At 45.3% G+C, this 5,643-nt stretch overlaps 1 long non-coding RNA gene across 1 annotated transcript; it reads left to right on the forward strand.

Moving 5' to 3' along the window:
- The first annotated feature begins 314 nt into the window (after nt 1–314).
- LOC132343655 (uncharacterized) lies at nt 315–2,486 on the forward strand. The gene is made up of 2 exons (XR_009492590.1): nt 315–1,480; nt 2,185–2,486. It is a non-coding gene; the product is annotated as an uncharacterized lncRNA (long non-coding RNA).
- The last annotated feature ends 3,157 nt before the right edge of the window (nt 2,487–5,643 follow it).

The raw sequence follows: 5,643 nt of genomic DNA on the forward strand, positions 1-5,643 counted from the left end.
AGAATTGCTGTCTACAGACATATATTGAATTGTGATAGGTAAGATAGAAGCATTTCTTCCTGTTTCTCCCTTTCCTTCCTTTTATTCTCTGAGACTGAGGACTAGATCCGGGTTGGAAGGAAGTTTAAAACACAGGTGGAGCTGCAGTTTTATGAAATTCTGTCACCAGAGGAGCATATCTTTAAGTTAAAGTAAGTCAGCTTAACTTAAAAAAAAAAATGTTTTCAGAAGCTGTGGAGAAAAAAATTTACAAATGGGCTATATTATATATTGACCTCATTTGCTTTTAGGACAATAATTAAATCTGTTTTAAGTACATTAATTGTTGACTAATAGATCAACAGTGGTAGACTTGAACAGCTGGGTGACATTCAGGTAACTGTTACCAAGCCCAGGCTTGTTCTGCTTGCCACACAACAGACCAATAAACCTCAAGTTGTTGGAAGAAGGAATAACGACTTTATAATCAGAAAGCTAGCAGGTCGAAAAGATGACAAATTAGCCTCTCAAAAAACCTTCTCTTCTTCAGAATTTGGGCTTTTATATACAAGGAGGGGGAGGGGTCCAGTGTGGCACCAACCAATGGCTGAGCAGGACGGTTAACGGTCGCTGGTGGACCGTTGCTCACTAACGGTTGCTTGCTTGGGGGAGGGGCCCCGGGAGGGGCCCCCTGTGGTACCAATAGATGGCGGAGCGGCAGCTCCTGCCTGTATCGCCCCTATTACACCCTGAGTAGAAAGGTGTGACAAGGCTACCCAGGTGGCGCAGTGGTAAAGGGTCTGCCGGCCAATGCGAGAGGCAGACAAGACTCGGGTTTGATCCCTGGGTTGGGAAGATCCCCTGGAGGAGGAAATGGCAACCCACCCCAGTATTCTTGTCTGGAGAAGCCCATGGACAGAGGAGCCTGGTGGGCTACAGTCCATGGGGTCGAGAAGAGTAGGAAGTGACTGAACTCACTCACTCACTCATTCACTCACTCACTCACTCACACACACACACACAGCTGTGAAATCTGAAGAGGTACTGGGTGCTCTAGCAACTTCATCCTCTAGCTCTTCTTTTCTGCCAGTTTACTGCCGTATTTTAAGTTTGTTTTTTTTTTTTTAAAGGCAAAGTTACAATTAGCTAACTATTCTCCATCATTCATTCATTAACCATGTTCATGAGATTTGACTATCATAAATCAGGGACTTTCTTCTCAAAGTTGTCCTCTGTATTTCTTTTGTCAACTTAAAAAAAAAAAAAGTGCACAGCATGAGATTTAGGTTTTATTTGGGGCAAAAATGAAGACCATATCCTGGGAGACAGCATTTCAGAATAGCTCTGAGAACATGGTCCAAGGAGGTAGTGGGGGGAGGTTAATAATATCTGGTTTTGGTGAAGGGGGAATACATGCAATCAAGCACATATTTTTGCAGAAGGATTCTGCTAGTCATGAGGAGCAGACATCACCATGAAGGTATTTAGTGCTTTTCTAGAGGTAAGGAGATGTAAGAATTGGACTCATAAAATCATGTCTAACTATATGAAGACCTATCCTTCAAGTTTTTCCAAAGCCCAGAGTGCCTCATATCTGCTCTCTACCCACCCTGAACTCTCTTCAGGGGATGTTGAAGGTCAGCAATTGCAGAAGCTCATGAGTTAATCCTTGTAGAGGGAGATGGCAGGTGCCCTCGTGAAAGTGAAAGTCACTCAGTCATGTCCAACTCTTTGTGACCCTATGGTCTGTCCATGGAATTCTCCAGCCCAGAATACTGGAGCTGGTTGCCATTCCCTTCTCCGGGGGATTTTCCTGACTCGGGGATCAAACTGGGGTCTCCTGCATTGCAGGCAGATTCTTTACCATCTGAGCTACCAGGGAAACCTGGCAAATACCCTTGGCAAGTACCAAGTTGAAGTTGACACGTTCCCACTCTTTGCCCTTCTTCCATGAATACCACCTTTCTTCCATTTCTGCCTCTTCCACCCCTTGGTTTCAATTTCTCCTCTTCTTTCCTCTTACCTCAGCTCTCTTTCACCTCACATTCTTCACTATGCATTGGATTGGCCACAAAATTCATTTGGGTTTTTCTGTCAGCTCTTACAGAAAACTTGAATGAACTTTATAGGCAACCCAATATTTCTTGATTTTTTTTCAATTTATCTCCAGAGTACTAGGTTTTCTCCTATTTAAAAAATGTTCAGGGCTTCCCTGGTGGCTCAGTGCTGAAGAGTCTGCCTACCAGTGCAGAAGACACAGGTTCAATCCCTCATCTGGAAAGATCCCACATCGAGCCTGTGCTCTAGAGCCTGGAAGCCACAACCACTGAAGTCTGGAAGCCTGAACCCTGTGCTCCACAAGAGAAACCAGCACGAGAAGCCTGCACATCACCACTAGGGAGTGGCCCCTGCTCACCACAACTAGAGAAAGAAGTCCACGCACCAACCAAGACCCCACACGGCCAAAAAATAAATTTTTAGAAATTATAAAAAACTTTCACCATTCACAGCCCTTTTGTTCTTATTGCCTATCATATCTCTTCCTAATCCCCGCTCCTATTCCTTCCCCTGCCTCATATTCCACTCAAGTCGTTCTCACTAAAATCCCCATAGAAGCGGAATTCATGGCTTAACTGCATTATGGTCCACTTTAACTCTTCCGCACTTCCACTCCATTTGGGGGTGTTTTCTTAGGGTTGCTGCTATGACTATTGCTGCTTCCTCTGACGGGACACTCAACAGGCGGGCCCATCACCTTCCAGCACTCTGGCCGCCCTCTTACATTTGTGTGCCAGGAAGGGAAGAAGGCCTTCAAGACAGGGCTACGCTTCCACGTTTTACAGTTGAAGGGGAAATCACAGACCTCTTAAACCTCGGTGGAGGATGATACTCTACTCTATTTGCCTTGTTCATCCTTCCTCTGCACAGCGTTTCCAGCCTCTTTTAAACCACCCTGTGGACGCAGTGCCTGAATTCACCATTGAGCAGAGACCTCCCCCTCTTTCCTAGACTGGACACTGGGGGGCCAAGGTCCTGTCACTTCTGGAACTGTGGGTTGGCATGGCCTCCCTGGCACTTAGTCATCCAATCTGGGCTTCCCACAGTTAGAAGACAGCAGGGATTGGGGTGGAAGTTGGGGAGGTGTGTGTGTGGCGGAGGGGAATGATCATGATTTAATTGCTGCCTGGAACACCCTCACTGGTGGTGGGATTGCTCTGAGTCTCTACACAGCTTGATCTTGTGCCAGGAGATCCCACTGGGCACCATGCTGCTCTTTGCTGTACCAGCAAAGAAAACCAGAGGGGTTGATATTTCTTCTCCTTCTTAACCCACTAGGACCTGAGCCAAGAAAGTGGGGGAAAAAAAAAACAAATTTAGAAACATTTTTTTTTTCTCCCTGGGGACATTCATTTCACGTATAAATTTTTCTGCATTTCTTAATCAAGTGGCATGTGATGTCCATTTAGAGTTGCCCCTTGCTCAGTTTGCGATCTCATGCAATTCCTGACAGAGGAGAACAAGTCTACAAACCAGATGGAGAAATAGAAGAATGCTGTCCTGAAGCCAGGGGGTGTGCTGAGCATCAGGAGAATAAAGTCTGGGACTTCCCTGGTGGTGCAGGGGTTAAGCTTCCATGCTTCCAATACAGGGGGCATGAGCTTGATCCCTGATCAGGGAACTAAGATTCCTACATGCTATACGTGGCCAGGAAAAATAAATAAATGCAAATAAAAGAAAATAAATTTCAACATAGGAGCAAAACACTGAGAAGCTGCCTGTGCTTTGTAATTTTGTCACGACTCCCAGAAAGACAGCAAGAGGGGTCCCGGCTGGACTGTCCCACACAGTCCTTAGGAGTTCACCCTACATTGTCCTGGCATCCAAGAAGGGAAAACAATTTTTTTAATCACCAAATTCCTCAAGTAGCGTCTTCGCCTTTGTTTCAGGATTTTAAAATCCTGGGTTTCAAGGTCAATAGATTAATAGTCCCAACTAATGTGCTGCAAATCTGCAATTAAAAAAAAATTATCCGTCTCCTGTGACTGGTGTCTACTAGCCTATCACTTAGTATCCTTCCCTGGCTTTTTCACTGGAGATCCAAATGTTTATTTTGAAAGCTGCTCAGAAAAAGAGGGCAGAAGTGAAGATGACTCTTACTGTCAAACATCAGTTGGTGTGAGAGCATCTATAAATTTCTCTCAAAACAGAAAGTGAAGAAAAAAGTACAGGAGTGTGAGGCATCCGAACGTATCTTAAGTGTAATATTGATAGAAAAAGGGATGTTTGCTTCTGTTAATTTCTTGTCAAACACACTTCTCTCTCCTCCCTTTTACTCTAGCTTCTTAATTCATGTTTATACGGTGTATCTGGGACCATAATCTGAGTTCTTTGCAAGTTCCAAAATATTTGTTGTCCTTATACAGGAAAGACAGCTTGGGTGGGTCTGTAATTCTTGGGTCATGCTCTTAGGTAGGCGGAGAGTATGCAAAGCCATTAAACATAGCAGGATATGCAGAGACCAGGATATAAACCTAAAAGCCTTTTTATATGGCCTGGGTTTTCTGTAACTGCCTCTTTGCCTGGGTTTCATGGAAAACTCTCTATGGGAGATGTCTTAGTAGAGAACCAAAGGCCACTGGCCCAGTGATCTGCTTCATAGCAATGCTGACTGCAGAAATCAGAGTGGACACATGGCTGGCTGCTGTATTTTAATCAACCTTGTGAGGCACTTGCTTAACCATCCACATCGGTCATCCAGCTTGATCCATTTTAAGAACACCTGCTACTGGCCAGGTCTCATTATCTGAGGGAAGGTGAAGGTCAGGGATCATGGGATGGCTCTGATGGGGCTGCAGATGGCTGGCAGACAGGACATTGCCAACTCTGAGAAGGTGGTTTTACATCAGCTCCCAAGACTGGTCCTGCTCAATCATCCACGTGCTCTCCACCCCCACCAGCCCAGCTCCTTGGAAGAACTGACTTTACCCTTGCAGGCAGTGCTCAGTTTTCTGAAGGTTTGCTTCTAGCCTTCTTCCCCACACACTGACGCACTGTCATATTCAGTGACTCTTTTCCATTTTTCTGATCGGCTATATCATATACGCCCTCATTTTAAACCTCATACATTCCTGAATGTTTTACCTGGGGGTCCTGTATAGTTTTGTTGTTCAGTCTCTAAGTCGTGTCTGACTCACTCTTTCGTGACCCCATGGACTGTAGCCCGCCAGATTCCTCTGTCTGTGGAATTTTCCAGGCAAGAACACTGGAGTGGATTGCCATTTCCTTCTCCAGGGCATCTTCCTGACTCAGGGATCGAACCCACATGCCCTGCATTATAGGTGGACCCAGACCTGCCCAGCACAGAATCTTCAGGCACTTAACTCTCGATGCACCTGAGCTCCACCCGGGTATTGGCTCCATTACAGTTAAACTCCGCTGGTCCCACACTGACATCATCTTCTTTGCACCCTGTATTTTCCCTAGGTTGACAGTATCTCCTAGGCAACAAAACGTGGGAGCCTCATTAACTGCTCCATCCTCTAAGTCTCCCATAGAAAAGAAATCTCTAAACCCCATCAGTTTTTCACTTTATTACTGTTTCTCATGCTATCACATTTTGTCACCTGACCAGCCCTATCCTAGGACAGATACACTCTGGCAGGG

Source organism: Bos taurus, chromosome 23, assembly GCF_002263795.3.
Source record: "Bos taurus isolate L1 Dominette 01449 registration number 42190680 breed Hereford chromosome 23, ARS-UCD2.0, whole genome shotgun sequence".
Classification (NCBI taxonomy): Eukaryota; Metazoa; Chordata; class Mammalia; order Artiodactyla; family Bovidae; genus Bos; species Bos taurus.